Source organism: Salmo salar, unplaced genomic scaffold, assembly GCF_905237065.1.
Source record: "Salmo salar unplaced genomic scaffold, Ssal_v3.1, whole genome shotgun sequence".
NCBI classification, from domain to species: domain Eukaryota; kingdom Metazoa; phylum Chordata; class Actinopteri; order Salmoniformes; family Salmonidae; genus Salmo; species Salmo salar.
The window spans coordinates 78,926-98,686 of NW_025546995.1; the positions used below are offsets into that span (position 1 = coordinate 78,926).

Here is a 19,761-nt window from a genome sequence, read left to right on the forward strand (position 1 = left end):
ACGTGCTTTACGCCGTCAAGCGTGCTTTACGCCGTCAGCGTGCTTTACGCCGTCACCATGCTACGCGTTTATTCAGACGTAACTAAACGATTGATGATGAGCAAAAATACTTCGATATATTGATAAATTAATTATACGCCTTTGGTTCCCCAGAAAGAAAAAAAACACATCGCATTTAGAATTAAATCTGGATATAAAAAAGAATCGAGATCAATTGATTAATTAAGTCGTTTATAAAATTATTATAATTATAATTATTAATTTTTTTTAATGCCAGGCCTAAGTACTCGCACCCAGAGAAATGTTTTTGTCAATGACAGACGTCTAGCAGACGTTAGTTAGGTAATGTCATGGCTTTGGTCAAGCAAAGTTGTTTTATTGCGGGTCGTTTCTCCAACAACAACCGGTGGTTGAGTCCCAAATGCAACACACGTGTAAGTACATCTACTTGACCGGACTGCAACGATATCACTGAAATGTCTCTTTGTTTTTTACAATGTTTATACTAGCTAGCTAAGTATGGCTAATGCTAACATAACTAACTGATTGGCCGCTGGCCTTGGGTTACTTAGTTAGCTAATACGAGTTAGCATACTAGCTAAGATTCATACTAACAACTAACGTTAATATGAATCCTTATCTTGTTCTTGATATCACACATTTTGTTGTTGTTGTTGTTGTTGTTGATGTTGACATGCTACATCTTATTTTGTTGGAAGCATTTAACAACAACTGTCCTCATTGTGGATAATTCCTATCCGGTCCGTGGGTAGGTGTACTCCGCCAGCGGACTGACCACAGCGGTCAGGTCATCCCAGGTACAGGCACAGAAAGACCGCAAGAAGGAGCTGGTCCATGACGGGCCCGACCTCCAGGACTTTATATCCGGAGAGCTGTCTGAGAAGAACAATTGGGAAGAGTACAGGGGTAACCTGAAGAGACAGAAGGGAGAGAGGTGGGAATACAGGTTCCTTATATATATTATGCTTCCTAAACGGTACTCTATTCCCTATGTAGTGTACTACGTTTGATCTGGTCCCATGTGGCTCTAGTCAAGATATAAGGGAATAAGGTGTCACATGGTACAGGACCTGTGTGTGAATCTAAAGACATTTGTTTGCACTACTTAGGCACTCAGTATAGTGCACTACCTAGGCACCCTATTCCCTATATACAGTATAGTGCACTACCTAGGCACCCTATTCCCTATATACAGTATAGTGCACTACCTAGGCACCCTATTCCCTATATACAGTATAGTGCACTACCTAGGCACCCTATTCCCTATATACAGTATAGTGCACTACCTAGGCACCCTATTCCCTATATACAGTATAGTGCACTACCTAGGCACCCTATTCCCTATATACAGTATAGTGCACTACCTAGGCACCCTATTCCCTATATACAGTATAGTGCACTACCTAGGCACCCTATTCCCTATATACAGTATAGTGCACTACCTAGGCACCCTATTCCCTATATACAATATAGTGCACTGCTTAGGCACCCTATATACAGTATAGTGCACTACCTAGGCACCCTATTCCCTATATACAGTATAGTGCACTACCTAGGCACCCTATTCCCTATATACAGTATAGTGCACTACCTAGGCACCCTATTCCCTATATACAGTATAGTGCACTACCTAGTCATCCTATTCCCTATATACAGTATAGTGCACTGCTTAGGCACCCTATATACAGTATAGTGCACTACCTAGGCACCCTATTCCCTATATACAGTATAGTGCACTACCTAGGCACCCTATTCCCTATATACAGTTTATTTTAATGTAAACCTTTATTTAACTAGGCAAGTCAGTTAAGAATACGGGGCCTGGGATTAAAAATAATAAATATAGGACAAAACACACATCATGACAAGAGAGACAACACAACACTACACAACACAACACAACACAACACAACACAACACAACATAAAGAGAGACCTAAGACAACAACACAGCAAGGTAGCAACACAACATGACAACAACATGGTAGCAACACAACACAACACAACATAAAGAGAGACCTAAGACAACAACACAGCAAGGTAGCAACACAACATGACAACACAGCATGGTAGCAATACAACACAACACAACATAAAGAGAGACCTAAGACAACAACACAGCAAGGTAGCAACACAACATGACAACACAACATAAAGAGAGACCTAAGACAACAACACAGCAAGGTAGCAACACAACACAACATAAAGAGAGACCTAAGACAACAACACAGCAAGGTAGCAACACAACATGACAACAACATGGTAGCAACACAACACAACACAACATAAAGAGAGACCTAAGACAACAACACAGCAAGGTAGCAACACAACATGACAACACAGCATGGTAGCAATACAACACAACACAACATAAAGAGAGACCTAAGACAACAACACAGCAAGGTAGCAACACAACATGACAACACAGCATGGTAGCAACACAACATGACAACACAGCATGGTAGCAACACAACATGGCAGCAACACATGACGGTAGCAACACAACACAACACAACATAAAGAGAGACCTAAGACAACAACACAGCATGGTAGCAACACAACATGACAACACAGCATGGCAGCAACACATGACGGTAGCAACACAACACAACACAACATAAAGAGAGACCTAAGACAACAACACAGCAAGGTAGCAACATGACAACACAGCATGGCAGCAACACAACATGACAACAACATGGTAGCAACACAACATGACAACACAGCATGGTAGCAATACAACATGACAACACAGCATGGTAGCAACACAACATGACAACACAGCATGGTAGCAACACAACATGACAACACAGCATGGTAGCAACACAACATGACAACACAGCATGGTAGCAACACAACATGACAACACAGCATGGTAGCAACACAACATGACAACACAACATGGTAGCAACACAACATGACAACACAGCATGGTAGCAACACAACATGACAACACAGCATGGTAGCAACACAACATGACAACACAACATGGTAGCAACACAACATGACAACACAGCATGGTAGCAACACAACATGGTAGCAACACAACATGGTAGAAACACAACATGACAACACAACATGGTAGCAACACAACATGACAACACAGCATGGTAGCAACACAACATGACAACAACATGGTAGCAACACAACATGACAACAACATGGTAGCAACACAACATGACAACACAGCATGGTAGCAACACAACATGACAACACAGCATGGTAGAAACACAACATGACAACACAGCATGGTAGCAACACAACATGGTAGCAACACAACATGGTAGCAACACAACATGACAACATAGCAACACAACATGACAACAACATGGTAGCAACACAACATGACAACAACATGGTAGCAACACAACATGACAACAACATGGTAGCAACACAGCATGGTAGCAACACAGCATGGTAGCAACACAACAACAACATGGTAGCAGAACAAAACATGGTACAAACATTATTGGGCCACAGACAACAGCACAAAGGGTCAAAGAAGGTAGAGACAACAATACATCACGTGAAGCAGCCACAACTGTCAGTAAGAGTCTCCATGATTTGAGTCTTTGAATGAAGAGATGGAGATATAACTGTCCAGTTTGAGTGTTTGTTGCAGCTCGTTCCAGTCGCCGGCTGCAGCGAACTGAAAAGACCAGCTTAGCCTAGTAATTACCTAGTTAGCTAGCAAAGTCACTCAAACTAATTGTGCTAATAAAAATTGTAGTTTGTTTGTTTACCAGTCCTCCTACTAACTTGAAATGGTTCTAATCATGTTAAGTATGCTAACCAGGTTAAGTATGCTAATCAGGTTAAGTATGCTAACCAGGTTAAATATGCTATTCAGGTTAAGTATGCTAATCAGGTTAAGTATGATTGAATAAGTATCTTTCTAAATGTGTGACTGCCTTCATCAAGTAACCAATCAGCTGTCTGACAGCACGGTCATTATGTAGCCAATCAGCTGTCTGACAGCACGGTCATTATGTAGCCAATCAGCTGTCTGACAGCACGGTCATTATGTAGCCAATCAGCTGTCTGACAGCACGGTCATTATGTAGCCAATCAGCTGTCTGACAGCACGGTCATTATGTAGCCAATCAGCTGTCTGACAGCACGGTCATTATGTAGCCAATCAGCTGTCTGACAGCACGGTCATTATGTAGCCAATCAGCTGTCTGACAGCACGGTCATTATGTAGCCAATCAGCTGTCTGACAGCACGGTCATTATGTAACCAATCAGCTGTCTGACAGCACGGTCATTATGTAGCCAATCAGCTGTCTGACAGCACGGTCATTATGTAGCCAATCAGCTGTCTGACAGCACGGTCATTATGTAGCCAATCAGCTGTCTGACAGCACCTCACCTGGTTCAGAGTGTGACTCTGTGACTGTACTGTCTGGTCTCCTCCTCTCTTCGTCTGTGACTGTACTGTCTGGTCTCTTCGTCTGTGACTGTACTGTCTCCTCTCTTCGTCTGTGACTGTACTGTCTCCTCTCTTCGTCTGTGACTGTACTGTCTCCTCTCTTCGTCTGTGACTGTACTGTCTGGTCTCCTCCTCTCTTCCTCTGTGACTGTACTGTCTGGTCTCTTCGTCTGTGACTGTACTGTCTCCTCTCTTCGTCTGTGACTGTACTGTCTCCTCTCTTCGTCTGTGACTGTACTGTCTCCTCCTCTTCGTCTGTGACTGTACTGTCTCCTCTCTTCGTCTGTGACTGTACTGTCTGGTCTCCTCTCTTCGTCTGTGACTGTACTGTCTGGTCTCCTCCTCTCTTCGTCTGTGACTGTACTGTCTGGTCTCCTCTCTTCGTCTGTGACTGTGCTGTCTGGTCTCCTCCTCCTCTCTTCGTCTGTGACTGTACTGTCTGGTCTCCTCTCTTCGTCTGTGACTGTACTGTCTGGTCTCCTCCTCTCTTCGTCTGTGACTGTACTGTCTGGTCTCCTCTCTTCGTCTGTGACTGTACTGTCTGGTCTCCTCTCTTCGTCTGTGACTGTACTGTCTGGTCTCCTCCTCTCTTCGTCTGTGACTGTACTGTCTGGTCTCCTCCTCCTCTCTTCGTCTGTGACTGTACTGTCTGGTCTCCTCTCTTCGTCTGTGACTGTACTGTCTGGTCTCCTCTCTTCGTCTGTGACTGTACTGTCTGGTCTCCTCCTCTCTTCGTCTGTGACTGTACTGTCTGGTCTCCTCCTCTCTTCGTCTGTGACTGTACTGTCTGGTCTCCTCCTCTCTTCGTCTGTGACTGTACTGTCTGGTCTCCTCTCTTCGTCTGTGACTGTACTGTCTGGTCTCCTCCTCCTCCTCTCTTCATCTGTGACTGTACTGTCTGGTCTCCTCCTCTCTTCGTCTGTGACTGTACTGTCTGGTCCTCCTCCTCTCTTCGTCTGTGACTGTACTGTCTGGTCTCCTCCTCTCTTCGTCTGTGACTGTACTGTCTGGTCCTCCTCCTCTCTTCGTCTGTGACTGTACTGTCTGGTCTCCTCCTCTCTTCGTCTGTGACTGTACTGTCTGGTCTCCTCCTCTCTTCGTCTGTGACTGTACTGTCTGGTCTCCTCTCTTCGTCTGTGACTGTACTGTCTGGTCTCCTCTCTTCGTCTGTGACTGTACTGTCTGGTCTCCTCTCTTCGTCTGTGACTGTACTGTCTGGTCTCCTCCTCTCTTCGTCTGTGACTGTACTGTCTGGTCTCCTCCTCTCTTCGTCTGTGACTGTACTGTCTGGTCTCCTCCTCTTCGTCTGTGACTGTACTGTCTGGTCTCCTCCTCTCTTCGTCTGTGACTGTACTGTCTGGTCTCCTCCTCTTCGTCTGTGACTGTACTGTCTGGTCTCCTCCTCCTCTCTTCGTCTGTGACTGTACTGTCTGGTCTCCTCCTCTCTTCGTCTGTGACTGTACCGTCTGGTCTCCTCCTCTCTTCGTCTGTGACTGTACCGTCTGGTCTCCTCCTCCTCTCTTCGTCTGTGACTGTACTGTCTGGTCTCCTCTCTTCGTCTGTGACTGTACTGTCTGGTCTCCTCCTCTTCGTCTGTGACTGTACTGTCTGGTCTCCTCCTCTCTTCGTCTGTGACTGTACTGTCTGGTCTCCTCCTCTTCGTCTGTGACTGTACTGTCTGGTCTCCTCCTCCTCTCTTCGTCTGTGACTGTACTGTCTGGTCTCCTCCTCCTCTCTTCATCTGTGACTGTACTGTCTGGTCTCCTCCTCCTCTCTTCATCTGTGACTGTACTGTCTGATTGAACACAGGGTTGCAAAATGATCCCTAACATTCCCAGGTTTCCCAGAAATCCTGGTTTTTGTCGGACTCCAGATGTCCTGCTCAATCCCCTTCCTGATTCCAGGAATCTTCCAAGTGTGATTTCTATAAAACCTGGGAATTTTTTGGGGGGAACGCTTCCAGAAATATTGCAGCCGTAAAAGCCAGTAACATAAAAGTCAGAGTCCTGTTGAACACGGGACCGTGTCCATCCACTGACCAACCTCTCTGTGATCGCTGTGATAGGCTGAGACTTCCCCCTGGCTGAAAACAGAGATTCCTATTGGCAGGAACTACAACAAGCTGAAGAACACACTGAGAGACCTCAACCTACACACTGTGAGTTAGGGGGGGTGTGTGTGTGTGTCAACCTACACACTGTGAGTTAGGGGGGGTGTGTGTGTGTGTCAACCTACACACTGTGAGTTAGGGGGGGTGTGTGTGTGTCAACCTACACACTGTGAGTTAGGGGGGGGGTGTGTGTGTGTCAACCTACACACTGTGAGTTAGGGGGGGGGTGTGTGTCAACCTACACACTGTGAGTTGGGGGGGTGTGTGTGTGTGTCAACCTACACACTGTGAGTTAGGGGGGTGTGTGTGTGTGTGTGTGTGTGTGTGTGTGTGTGTGTGTGTGTCAACCTACACACTGTGAGTTGGGGGTGTGTGTGTGTGTGTGTGTGTGTGTGTCAACCTACACACTGAGTTAGGGGGGTGTGTGTGTGTGTGTGTGTCAACCTACACACTGTGAGTTGGGGGGGGGGTTGTGTGTGTGTGTGTCAACCTACACACTGTGAGTTAGGGGGGGGTGTGTGTGTCAACCTACACACTGTGAGTTAGGGGGGGGTGTGTGTGTCAACCTACACACTGTGAGTTGGGGGGGGTGTGTGTGTGTCAACCTACACACTGTGAGTTAGGGGGTGTGTGTGTGTGTGTGTGTCAACCTACACACTGTGAGTTGGGGGTGTGTGTGTGTGTGTGTGTGTGTGTGTCAACCTACACACTGTGAGTTGGGGGTGTGTGTGTGTGTGTGTGTCAACCTACACACTGTGAGTTGGGGGGGTGTGTGTGTGTGTGTCAACCTACACACTGTGAGTTAGGGTGTGTATCTGTGTGTGTGTGTGTGTGTGTCAACCTACACACTGTGAGTTAGGTGTGTGTGTGTGTGTGTCTGTCAACCTACACACTGTGAGTTAGGGTGAGTTAGGGTGTGTGTGTGTGTGTCAACCTACACACTGTGAGTTAGGTGTGTGTGTGTGTGTGTGTGTGTGTGTGTGTGTGTGAACCTGCACACTGTGAGTTGTTGTGTGTGTGTGTGTCAGTCAACCTACACACTGTGAGTTAGGTGTGTGTGTGTGTGTGTCAGTCAACCTACACACTGTGAGTTGTGTGTGTGTGTGTGTGTGTGTGTGTCAACCTACACACTGTGAGTTAGGGTGTGTGTGTGTGTGTGTGTGTGTGTGTGTGTGTGTGTCATGCAAACTAGAGAACCTATTGAAGTATATTTGGTTGTAGTGTCTTCATGCTGCTGCCCCGTGTGTGTGTGTGTCTGTGTGTGTGTGTGTGTGTGTGTGTGTGTTCAGGTGTGTGAGGAGGCCAGGTGTCCCAACATCGGGGAGTGTTGGGGAGGAGGGGAACATGGCACAGCCACAGCAACCATCATGGTGAGTTTACTGCCCTCATAACCGACCACTCAGCCTCACGTACTGGGACACAACCATCATGGTGAGGTTACTACCCTCATAACCGACCACTCAGCCTCACGTACTGGGACACAACCATCATGGTGAGGTTACTACCCTCATAACCGACCACTCAGCCTCACGTACTGGGACACAACCATCATGGTGAGGTTACTACCCTCATAACCGACCACTCAGCCTCACGTACTGGGACACAACCATCATGGTGAGTTTACTGCCCTCATATCCGACCACTCAGCCTCACGTACTGGGACACAACCATCATGGTGAGTTTACTGCCCTCATAACCGACCACTCAGCCTCACGTACTGGGACACAACCATCATGGTGAGGTTACTACCCTCATAACCGACCACTCAGCCTCACGTACTGGGACACAACCATCATGGTGAGGTTACTACCCTCATAACCGACCACTCAGCCTCACGTACTGGGACACAACCATCATGGTGAGGTTACTACCCTCATAACCGACCACTCAGCCTCACGTACTGGGACACAACCATCATGGTGAGGTTACTACCCTCATAACCGACCACTCAGCCTCACGTACTGGGACACAACCATCATGGTGAGGTTACTACCCTCATAACCGACCACTCAGCCTCACGTACTGGGACACAACCATCATGGTGAGGTTACTACCCTCATAACCGACCACTCAGCCTCACGTACTGGGACACAACCATCATGGTGAGGTTACTACCCTCATAACCGACCACTCAGCCTCACGTACTGGGACACAACCATCATGGTGAGGTTACTACCCTCATAACCGACCACTCAGCCTCACGTACTGGGACACAACCATCATGGTGAGGTTACTACCCTCATAACCGACCACTCAGCCTCACGTACTGGGACACGACCATCATGGTGAGGTTACTACCCTCATAACCGACCACTCAGCCTCACGTACTGGGACACAACCATCATGGTGAGGTTACTACCCTCATAACCGACCACTCAGCCTCACGTACTGGGACACGACCATCATGGTGAGGTTACTGCCCTCATAACCGACCACTCAGCCTCACGTACTGGGACACAACCATCATGGTGAGTTTACTACCCTCATAACCGACCACTCAGCCTCACGTACTGGGACACAACCATCATGGTGAGTTTACTACCCTCATAACCGACCACTCAGCCTCACGTACTGGGACACAACCATCATGGTGAGGTTACTACCCTCATAACCGACCACTCAGCCTCACGTACTGGGACACAACCATCATGGTGAGGTTACTACCCTCATAACCGACCACTCAGCCTCACGTACTGGGACACGACCATCATGGTGAGGTTACTACCCTCATATCCGACCACTCAGCCTCACGTACTGGGACACAACCATCATGGTGAGGTTACTACCCTCATAACCGACCACTCAGCCTCACGTACTGGGACACAACCATCATGGTGAGGTTACTACCCTCATAACCGACCACTCAGCCTCACGTACTGGGACACAACCATCATGGTGAGTTTACTACCCTCATAACCGACCACTCAGCCTCACGTACTGGGACACAACCATCATGGTGAGGTTACTACCCTCATAACCGACCACTCAGCCTCACGTACTGGGACACAACCATCATGGTGAGGTTACTACCCTCATAACCGACCACTCAGCCTCACGTACTGGGACACAACCATCATGGTGAGTTTACTGCCCTCATAACCGACCACTCAGCCTCACGTACTGGGAGACAACCATCATGGTGAGGTTACTACCCTCATAACCGACCACTCAGCCTCACGTACTGGGACACAACCATCATGGTGAGGTTACTGCCCTCATAACCGACCACTCAGCCTCACGTACTGGGACACAACCATCATGGTGAGGTTACTACCCTCATAACCGACCACTCAGCCTCACGTACTGGGACACAACCATCATGGTGAGGTTACTACCCTCATAACCGACCACTCAGCCTCACGTACTGGGACACAACCATCATGGTGAGTTTACTGCCCTCATAACCGACCACTCAGCCTCACGTACTGGGAGACAACCATCATGGTGAGGTTACTACCCTCATAACCGACCACTCAGCCTCACGTACTGGGACACAACCATCATGGTGAGGTTACTGCCCTCATAACCGACCACTCAGCCTCACGTACTGGGACACAACCATCATGGTGAGGTTACTACCCTCATAACCGACCACTCAGCCTCACGTACTGGGACACAACCATCATGGTGAGGTTACTACCCTCATAACCGACCACTCAGCCTCACGTACTGGGACACAACCATCATGGTGAGTTTACTGCCCTCATAACCGACCACTCAGCCTCACGTACTGGGAGACAACCATCATGGTGAGGTTACTACCCTCATAACCGACCACTCAGCCTCACGTACTGGGACACAACCATCATGGTGAGGTTACTACCCTCATAACCGACCACTCAGCCTCACGTACTGGGAGACAACCACTGGGAGACGGGCTGATGACTTCTTTATATATTATAACGTCTAGTGTCACTGATGTATGTATACCTCTCTCTCTCTCTGTCTGTCTGTCTGTCTGTCTGTCTGTCTGTCTGTCTGTCTGTCTGTCTGTCTGTCTGTCTGTCTGTCTGTCTCCCTCTGTCTCTCTGTCTCTCTCTGTCTGTCTCTCTCCCTCTGTCTCTCTCTCTCTCCCTCTCTCTCTGTGTCTGTCTCTCTCTCTCTGTCTCTCTCTCTCTCTGTAGTTGATGGGGGACACATGTACCCGCGGCTGCAGGTTCTGCTCTGTGAAGACAGCTCGTCAGCCCTCTCCCCTGGACCCAGATGAGCCCTACAACACGGCCAAGGCCATCGCTGCCTGGGGACTGGACTATGTGGTGCTGACCTCTGTAGACAGAGACGGTAGTGACTCAGACATCTCTCTGTCTGTCTCTCTCTCTGTCTGTCTCTCTCTCTCTCTCTCTCTCTCTGTCTGTCTCTCTTTCTCTCTTTTCCTCTCTCTCTTCCTCTCTCTCTTCCTCTCTCTCTCTTCCTCTCTCCCTCTCTCTTCCTCTCTCTCTCTCTCTTCCTCTCTCTCTCCCTCTCTGTCTCTCTGGACTATGTGATGCTAACCTCCTTTGACAGAGATGGTACTTTTTTTAAATTATTATTTTTATAAATGTACCCTTTATTTAACCAGACAAGCCAGTTAAGAACCAAATTCTTATTTACAATGACGGCCCACCCCCCCCCACGGCCAAACCCAGACAACACTGGGCCAATCGTGTGCCGCCTTATGGGACTCCCAATCACGGCCGTTTTGTCATACAGCCTGTATTCGAACCAGGGTGTCTGTAGTGACGCCTCAAGCACCGAGACGCAGAGCCTTAGACCGCCGCGCCACACGAAGAGCCGTGACTCAAATATCTCTTTTAATTCTCTGTCATCTTGATCAATCTCTCTCTGTCTGTTTATCCATTAGTCTTCCCTGTCCAAGGTTCACTTCCTGTTTATTTCTCATAGGACAGTCATGGTCTCCACCGACCAATTGAAACTCTTTCTCTGATCGTCTGTTGTTGATGTGAATCTTGTCTGACTGGCGCTGACCTCAGTGACCTAACGACCTGCCTGTCAGCTGATTGGTTAATGGGGGTCGTTGTGTTTTGACAGATATCGCTGACGGAGGGGCGGAGCACTTTGCCAAGACCGTCTCCAACCTGAAGGAGAGGTACACACCCAGGACTCATCCATTCGTCCATCAATCATCCATTCATCCATCCATCCATCATCCATCCATTAATTCATCCATCCAGCATTCATCCTTTCAACTATTTAATTAATTCATCCATTACTTCATCCATCCATCCATCCATCCATCTATTCATCCATCATCCATCCATTAATTCATCCATCCATCCATCATCCATCCTTTCAGCCATCTATCATCCATCCATCCATCTATTCATCCATCATCCATCCTTTCAGCCATTAATTCATCCATCATCCATTCATCCATCCATCCATCTATTCATCCATCCATCCATCCATCCATCATCCATCCATTAATTCATCCATCCATCCATCCAGTCATCCATCCATCCCTCCATCATCCATCCTTTCAGCTATTCATTAGTTAATCCATCATTCATCCATCCGTCTGTTTGTCCAGTCTGTATATTAATGACTTATTAAACTACTTTGTGTTCTGAATAAATGTTGTTGTTTTCCCCGTCCAGGAACTCTCAGATCATGGTGGAATGTCTGACCCCTGATTTCCGTGGCGACCTGGCAGCGGTGGAGAAGATCGCCCAATCAGGGCTGGACGTTTACGCCCACAATGTGGAGACAGTCCGCGAGTTGCAGAGGTACAGGCCCCAACCCTTACATGACCCTATTCCCTAGGTAGTGCACTTCATTTGACCTGCACCCTATTCCCTATATAGGGCACTACATTTGACCTGCACCCTATTCCCTATATAGGGCACTTCATTTGACCCGGGCCCATAGGGAATAGGGAGCCGTTTGTGGACGCAGACTGTAAAGCATGGCTAGGACCCTGGTCAATATACCTCTACCTGTCTGTCTGCCTGCCTGTCTGTCTGTCCTCAGAATACCTCTACCTGTCTGTCTGTCCTCAGAATACCTCTACCTGTCTGTCTGTCCTCAGAATACCTCTACCTGTCTGTCTGTCCTCAGAATACCTCTGCCTGTCTGTCTGTCCTCAGAATACCTCTACCTGTCTGTCTGTCCTCAGAATACCTCTACCTGTCTGTCTGTCCTCAGAATACCTCTGTCTGTCTGTCTGTCCTCAGAATACCTCTACCTCCTCTACCTGTCTGTCTGGACTCAGAATTCCTCTACCTGTCTGTCTGTCTGGTCCATCAGGCTATTTCTCCCCAGCTTCTCTGTCTCCCTGACCCGTTTCTACCGTAGCCCGGGTCCCGGTATGTTTCTACCGTAGCCCGGGTCCCGGTCTGTTTCTACCGTAGCCCGGGTTCCGGTCTGTTTCTACCGTAGCCCGGGTTCCGGTCTGTTTCTACCGTAGCCCGGGTCCCGGTCTGTTTCTACCGTAGCCCGGGTTCCGGTCTGTTTCTACCGTAGCCCGGGTTCCGGTCTGTTTCTACCGTAGCCCGGTCTGTTTCTACCGTAGCCCGGTCTGTTTCTACCGTAGCCCGGTCTGTTTCTACAGTAGCCCGTAGCCCGGTCTGTTTCTACCGTAGCCCGTAGCCCGGTCTGTTTCTACCGTAGCCCGGGTTCCGGTCTGTTTCTACCGTAGCCCGGGTTCCGGTCTGTTTCTACCGTAGCCCGGGTTCCGGTCTGTTTCTACCGTAGCCCGGGTTCCGGTCTGTTTCTACCGTAGCCCGGTCTGTTTCTACCGTAGCCCGGTCTGTTTCTACCGTAGCCCGGTCTGTTTCTACCGTAGCCCGGTCTGTTTCTACCGTAGCCCGGTCTGTTTCTACCGTAGCCCGGGTTCCGGTCTGTTTCTACCGTAGCCCGGTCTGTTTCTACCGTAGCCCGGGTTCCGGTCTGTTTCTACCGTAGCCCGGGTTCCGGTCTGTTTCTACCGTAGCCCGGGTTCCGGTCTGTTTCTACCGTAGCCCGGGTTCCGGTCTGTTTCTACCGTAGCCCGGGTTCCGGTCTGTTTCTACCGTAGCCCGGGTTCCGGTCTGTTTCTACCGTAGCCCGGGTTCCGGTCTGTTTCTACCGTAGCCCGGGTTCCGGTCTGTTTCTACCGTAGCCCGGTCTGTTTCTACCGTAGCCCGGTCTGTTTCTACCGTAGCCCGGGTTCCAGTCTGTTTCTACCGTAGCCTGGGTTCCAGTCTGTTTCTACCGTAGCCCGGGTTCCGGTCTGTTTCTACCGTAGCCCGGTCTGTTTCTACCGTAGCCCGGGTTCCGGTCTGTTTCTACCGTAGCCCGGGTTCCGGTCTGTTTCTACCGTAGCCCGGTCTGTTTCTACCGTAGCCCGGGTTCCGGTCTGTTTCTACCGTAGCCCGGGTTCCGGTCTGTTTCTACCGTAGCCTGGGTTCCGGTCTGTTTCTACCGTAGCCCGGTCGGTTTCTACCGTAGCCCGGGTTCCGGTCTGTTTCTACCGTAGCCCGGGTTCCGGTCTGTTTCTACCGTAGCCCGGGTTCCGGTCTGTTTCTACCATCGTTCCACTGCTCGTCGTGACACAGAGTGGAATGTTAACACAGCAGGGTCCTGGATTCCAGGCTACTTCCAATTGTATTTTTCAGTCAATTGAATTCCCCCAGCGAACCGTATTTTCTCCCACCCCATGGTGCAGTACACTTCCTGTCCACCAGGAAGGAGACGGTGAACTTGGTGTGACGGAAGTGTAATACCAACTCTGACCAGCAGGTGGCAGCAGAACGTCTGTTTGTTTCTATAGGAACATGACTGTTGTTCCACGTACAGAACGAGACGGTGTCTTTCCTTAGAAAATAACTTTCCATAATGGACTCTGGTCCAAATTAGTGCACTTCAATAGGGAATAGGGTACCATTTGGGATTCGGGTGCTCTTCATAGGGTACCATTTGGGTCTCAGGTGCACTTCATAGGGAATAGGGTACCATTTGGGACTCAGGTGCTCTTCATAGGGTACCATTTGGGACTCAGGTGCACTTCATAGGGAATAGGGTACCTTTTGTGACGCAGGTGCACTTCATAGGGAATAGGGTACCATTTGGGACTCAATAAAAAAGGATTTCAATGTTTGCAGTTCACCTAAACACAGATCGGTAGAGCGCCAAAGGACATTTACGTAGTCCATCACTTACTGTATGACGGGTGGATAATAAATAATGTATATTTTTATTTTATTTTTGTAAAATAATTGTTTTCTGAACCCTCAGACATGTGCGGGATCCGCGGGCGAACATCGACCAATCCCTGAACGTTCTGCGTCACGCCAAGTCCGTCAAACCAGATGTTCTCACCAAGACCTCCATCATGTTGGGTCTGGGAGAGACGGACCGCCAGGTCTATAACACACTGACAGGTACACACACACACACACACACACACACACACACACACACGTCTGGGAGAGACAGATATTGTATATTGTAACCAGTGAGGGAGAGATATTGTAACCAGTGAGGGAGAGATATTGTAACCAGTGAGGGAGAGATATTGTAACCAGTGAGGGAGAGATATTGTAACCAGTGAGGGAGAGATATTGTAACCAGTGAGGGAGAGATATTGTAACCAGTGAGGGAGAGATATTGTAACCAGTGAGGGAGAGATATTGTAACCAGTGAGGGAGAGATATTGTAACCAGTGAGGGAGAGATATTGTAACCAGTGAGGGAGAGATATTGTAACCAGTGAGGGAGAGATATTGTAACCAGTGAGGGAGAGATATTGTAACCAGTGAGGGAGAGATATTGTATATTGTAACCAGTGAGGGAGAGATATTGTATATTGTAACCAGTGAGGGAGAGATATTGTAACCAGTGAGGGAGAGATATTGTATATTGTAACCAGTGAGGGAGAGATATTGTAACCAGTGAGGGAGAGATATTGTAACCAGTGAGGGAGAGATATTGTAACCAGTGAGGGAGAGATATTGTAACCAGTGAGGGAGAGATATTGTAACCAGTGAGGGAGAGATATTGTAACCAGTGAGGGAGAGATATTGTAACCAGTGAGGGAGAGATATTGTATATTGTAACCAGTGAGGGAGAGATATTGTAACCAGTGACGGTGTTGTTCACAGAGCTCAGAGAGGCAGGAGTGGATTGTCTAACACTGGGACAGTACATGCAACCCACCAAACGCCACCTCAAGGTACAGGACACACACACACACACACACACAGAGATGGACACACACACACACACAGCCAGCAGGATTTCAGTTCAGAATAACCGTATGTGTGTGTATATATGTGTGTCCATCTCTGTGTGTGTGTGTGTCCATCTCTCTGTATGTGTGTGTGTGTCCATCTCTCTGTATATGCGTGTGTGTGTGTGTAGGTAGAGGAGTATGTAACCCCAGAGAGGTTTGGTCACTGGGAGGAGGTGGGGAAGGAGATGGGATTCGTCTACACAGCCAGTGGACCCTTAGTACGCTCCTCATACAAAGCAGGTATGACACACACACACACACACACACACCCCCCCCCATATGGATACTACAAATCAGAGTTGATTCATTCACCTCCTTATAAATGTACATGAACTCAGTTCATTGAAGTAAAAAATAAATCAAATGTTCTCCCCCCTCCTCTCGTTCTCCACTCGTTCTCCACCCCTCCTCTCGTTCTCCTCCCCTCCTCTCGTTCTCCTCCCCCCCTCCTCTCGTTCTCCTCCCCCCTCCTCTCGTTCTCCCCCCTCCTCCTCTCGTTCTCCCCCCTCCTCTCGTTCTCCTCGTTCTCCACCCCCCTCCTCTCATTCTCCACCCCCCTCCTCTCGTTCTCCCCCCTCCTCTCGTTCTCCTCCCCCTCCTCTCGTTCTCCCCCCTCCTCTCGTTCTCCCCCCTCCTCTCGTTCTCCCCCCCCTCCTCTCGTTCTCCCCCCCTCCTCTCGTTCTCCCCCCCTCCTCTCGTTCTCCTCGTTCTCCACCCCCCTCCTCTCATTCTCCACCCCCCTCCTCTCGTTCTCCCCCTCCTCTCGTTCTCCACCTCCCCTCAGGTGAGTTCTTCCTGAAGAATTTGTTAGAGAAGAGAAAGGCAGCAGCGGAATAATCTGATCACCTGGACTCACCTTTACCTGAACGCTGACCTGACATCATCTCCTTTAGAGTCCTCTGTCCCACCATAAAGCTATTCTAGATGCACTGTATTACATTATAATATACTACAATATAAAGTTCCTCCGATCCAGAATAGGAGCTACTACAGGACTCTGTTCATGTTGATGTCTCGTTCTGTACATTATAACCAGTGATGTAGTGGGGGGGAAATGCCTGGGAAGATAAGGGGGGGGTCGACCCACCACTGGCTATAGATATATGATTCATATCCACACAGGCAACCTGAGGTGACCACTCAACGTCGGGGGTGGGGGACTGATTTAAGTGCGACACCCATGGTGTGTGCAAAGGGAAGGAAGGTGTTGAGGGGTTTCAGTGGTTGTTGGAATGGCAGTCTCAAATGGCATCCTATTCACTACAAGTAGTCCACTATTATAGGGAATAGGGGGCCAATAGTCCACTATATAGGGAATAGGGGGCCAGTAGTCCACTATTATAGGGAATAGGGGGCCAGTAGTCCACTATTATAGGGAATAGGGGGCCAGTAGTCCACTATTATAGGGAATAGGGGGCCAATAGTCCACTATATAGGGAATAGGGGGCCAGTAGTCCACTATTATAGGGAATAGGGGGCCAATAGTCCACTATTATAGGGAATAGGGGGCCAGTAGTCCACTATTATAGGGAATAGGGGGCCAATAGTCCACTATATAGGGAATAGGGGGCCAATAGTCCACTATATAGGGAATAGGGGGCCAGTAGTCCACTATTATAGGGAATAGGGGGCCAATAGTCCACTATATAGGGAATAGGGGGCCATTTTGAGACGAAGCCAGACAACACAATAATTAGATTATTGACGTGATGCTCAGATGAGAGAGAGAACGACTGAGGGGTTTGAAACGTGATCGATGTGGACAACATAATTCAACAGTGTTGTTTTATAATAACTCACGGTCGTACATTAAAACATGATTTACCAATCCAATACTGTGTGTGTGTGTGTGTGTGACTGGGGCAATATGCATCTAGTGGGTTAATGGACTGACTGTATGTGTTCGTACCACAAAGCACCCTATTCCCTCTGTAGTGCACTAGATAGGGAATAAGGACCCATTGGGCGGACTAGGACCCATAGTGCACTAGATAGGGAATAAGGAACCATTTGTCTGGGGACGTCCCAAACGGCTCCCTGGTCCCTACTCTGTGTGTGTGTATATGTATATGTGTGTGTATATGTATATATATATATATATATATATATGTATATGTATATATATATATATATATATACTATATATATATACATATATATATATATATACATATATATATACATATATATATATATATATAGTGCACTACTTTTGACCAAGACCCACAGGGAAATGCGATATAATTATAGGTTACACACTAATACCTGAAGCATTGAGAGAGTCTGTGGTGACAGTTCACATCTGGTTTTATTTAAGTCGCAGGTTGATGACATCACCAGTCTATAAAAAAGGGAGGAAATGAAAAGTATCTGAAATGACGCCCTTTATATAGCGCAGTACTTTGGGCCGTTATTTCAGACTCACACCTATTTCTGAGTGTATAAAATTGGAACCAGTGATGACAGGAAATGAGACAGTATTCATGTGATTGGACAGTTATAAACAGGAAATTAGATACAGGAAATGTGATTGGCCAGTTATAAACAGGAAATTAGATACAGGAAATGTGATTGGCCAGTTATTACAGGAAATGAGGCAGTATTATTGTGATTGGCCAGTTATAACAGAAATTTGAGACAGTATTCATGTGATTGGACAGTTATAAACAGGAAATGAGGCAGTATTATTGTGATTGGCCAGTTATAACAGAAATTTGAGACAGTATTCATGTGATTGGACAGTTATAAACAGGAAATGAGGCAGTATTATTGTGATTGGCCAGTTATAACAGGACATGAGAGGCAGTATTTGTATAGTTCATGGTTTAAGTATCCCTATATTTCTGTTATTACGGGGCTGCGCAGGAAGTCTGTCCGTTGATGGACCGAGCCGAGAGGGGAATGGCTACCTTGTAGTGTGTTCATACGGTATAGTAAACTCTGTTCAACTGGAGTCTTGTCGTTGTGTCATTTCCAGTTAACAGTATTAACGTGATTGGCCAGTTATAACAGGAAATGAGAGGCAGTATTAATGCGATTGGCCAGTTATAACAGGAAATGACAGTATTCATTCATGTGATTGGCCAGTTATAACAGGAAATGACAGTATTAATTAATGTGATTGGCCAGTTATAACAGGAAATGGGGCAGTATTTTCACGGCCGGATAAAAAAACGTACCCAATTTAAACTGGTTACTACTCTTACCCAGAAACGAGAATATGCATATAATTAGTAGATTTGGATAGAAAACACTTCAAAGTTTCTAAAACTGTTTGAATGGTGTCTGTGAGTATAACAGAACTCATATGGCCATCAAAACCCTGAGACAAATCCTAACAGGAAGTGGAAATCTGATTTGTGGAATCACTTTCAACCCTTTGCCTATGAAACACACCGTGAGTTAGGATTCATTTAGCACTTCCTAAGGCTTCCACTAGATGTCAACAGTCTTTACAAAGTGGTTTGAGTCTTCTCCGGTAAAAAACTGACCGAACGAGAGGCCTGGGAAGTTGGTCATAGAGGGGGGCCATTACTACTATGACGCGGGCGCCCGTGGGTACTCTCTCGTTCCGAAACGTTTAGTAAGACAATGCAATCGTCCGCCTTGAATATTATTGAAGTTCTGATTGAAAAAGGCCCTAAAGATTTATGTTATTACAACGTTTGACATGTTTGAACGAACGTAAATACATTTTTTTTTTTGCACATTCGTTAGGACAAGTCCCGCGCGCTACAGTACATTATGAGTAGCCTTCGGGAACACGCTAACAAGAAGAAGCTATTGGGACATAAATTATTAACTTTTTCGAACAAAACTAAATTTGTTGTGGACCTGGGATTCCTGGAAGTGCCTTCCGATGAAGATAATCAAAGGTAAGGGAATATTTACAATAGTATATTTGATTTTAGATGGTTCCAAGATGGCGCTAATCTGTATCGCCTAGCCTATTTTTCTGAGCATAGCACCTCGTTTATTGCAAAGTGTGATTTC

The 19,761-nt window shown here is 47.5% G+C and overlaps 1 pseudogene; it reads left to right on the plus strand.

The window, feature by feature from the left end:
- The first annotated feature begins 267 nt into the window (after window positions 1-267).
- On the plus strand, window positions 268-17,601 carry LOC106595969 (lipoyl synthase, mitochondrial-like; annotated as a pseudogene).
- The last annotated feature ends 2,160 nt before the right edge of the window (window positions 17,602-19,761 follow it).